Here is a 2,393-nt window from a genome sequence, read left to right on the forward strand (position 1 = left end):
CTGCAGTATATAAGCTGATAATAGTTTTAAATTTTCGATTTTAAAAGACAATGAACAATTAATGGGATGTGTAGGGTAGGAATTTAAAAATATACACGTCATACATAACGACCTATATATTAGCAAAATATTAACTTCTAACTTTATCAAATACATTAATCCATATCTGATACATCAAGTGTCACAAAATTATAGACGAATTAGAAGAGGCTCATCACACTTTGTTATAAAAACAATATTTCCCTTATAATAAAGTGTTGCATTTGTAAAAATAACTTCTTCGATTTTTCGTCATGTTTCAGACGAAAATTGTTGCTCATATATTGTATACATGTAATGCCCCATATTTTCCTTTAATATCAACCTATTATGAAATTTGGTCAGATAAAATACTGTAACATAATATACTACCATACCAATGAAAATAATTCTAGACAAATTTGGGGGCACACAATAGGGCATGATGTAGTTACATTGACAAACAGCAAAAATAACTTAAAAAACTTGTAATAAGTCTGACATCAAGGTGAACCAGTAGGGTTGAATGATATAAAGCAACAAATAGCCAGTCACAAGGGTCCGTAGTTGGAATTGCAGAGGCGGCCAATTTTTAAAAATAATAAAAAGATAAGCTTTTTTTTTTTAGATCCTTTTTTTACAATATTGTAACATAAATAAAATATTCCTTTACTAATTTTATTTACTTATTGTAACTGCGTTTACAATAATAGCGTTGAAATTAGAATATTGTTGCTCATATACTGTATATATATAATGCCAAATCAAAATTACCATGATTTTGAAACTCAGATATTGTTCTGTAACTCCACCATGTACTACCATACCAAAGCAAATAATTAAAGACAAATCAGGATGCACACAATGGGGCATAATAAGGTTTCCTCGCAAACCGCAGAAATTACTTAAAAAGCTTATTCAATATCTTAAACCCAGGTCAATATGTTGGGTTAAGTGGTATGAAGCAACAAATTACTAGACCTAAGGGTATGTGGTTGGAATCTCAACGACGGCCAGTTTTTTAAAATTATATTTGAGAAAAATAATTTTTTTATTAGAAATTTTACAATATTGTACACAAATAAAATATTCCTTTGCTTAACGTAATTAGGAATTTTGGATCATATACTGTATATACAGAATGCCCCATATTTCTCCTAATATTAACCTATTATTTTGAAACTCAGTTACATATTATATTGTAATATTAGTTATGGAGTTATTAAGATTGAGTCCTAAGAATCTAATCATTAGATCAAAAGTTATTCAGGGTGTTCCCTTTTTGTTTTGTACATTGTACAGATATAAAAAAAATAGTAAAAACAAGCATTTTAAATAGTAATTCGCAAATTTTTAATCGAAAGTTTAAATTGTTCTTTGCAATATACAAAGGGGCCGCGCAAAAAGTACGTACATCCCGAAGGGGGGGGAGGGGATTTGCTATTTTGTACGGTTTTGTATGATGGGGAGGTATTATACAAAGTACATACATAAAGTTGGGTGTTATTGTTTAAATAATTTAAATGAATAAATTATATTAAATAAATATTTAATTTTATTTAAAACATAATTATTTTAATTTTTATGAAAAAGGGGGGTAGACCAGTGGTTCCCAACCTTTTGTGGACCATCGCCCCCCTCTTGGGGTTGGCTGACACATATCGCCCCTTTTTCTTTTTGCTCAAAAAGCTATTCATTGTTGCTTGTGAGCAACCAAACACTGAAAATATGCTATGTTATTTGATTTTAATTTGAAGTGTAATGCAAATAAGGAGGCACATTTATCCTGTCATTTTTATTAATTGAAAAAAAATAGTGCATTTTTTTTTAAAAAAAAAAATGATATTTAAAACGGAATAATCAAAACCCAAGTAAATTTTTTTTAAATTCATATTTTAATGTAATCAAGAAAAAGTTAAAACGTTAACAACTAAAATTTGAGAAAAAAAAATGAGGGAGAAAGTACATTTCTACCACTTCAATGACTGCCCTGTGCTTGGTGTATTTCAAGTTAAAGCTTGGATGTCAGGTTTTATGCTCGTCAGATTTAAACGCAGGTCTCCTTTGAAGCAAATGTCCAACCTATCTCTTTGCTTTGTGAGCAGCTGGAAGACAGAACTAAATCCTCTCTCCATTAAATATGTTGACGGGAACGAGATTAGAAGCGGCTCAGTTTGTTTCCACAATTATGGATAAGTGTTCATAAAAGCTTTACCCAAGCTAACTCGTAACCGTATTTTTTAAAGACGACTTTAGCCTCACAGTCATACTTCAAATCTAAAAACTCAGTATACAAAGAGGAAGTGAGCTTATCCACAACTTCAAAAGAGAAAGGATCGAAAATCCAATCCGGAATTCCTAATTTCATCAAATCT

Source organism: Parasteatoda tepidariorum, chromosome 6 (genome assembly GCF_982258835.1).
Source record: "Parasteatoda tepidariorum strain Cologne lab strain chromosome 6, Ptep-v5.0, whole genome shotgun sequence".
NCBI lineage: Eukaryota > Metazoa > Arthropoda > Arachnida > Araneae > Theridiidae > Parasteatoda > Parasteatoda tepidariorum.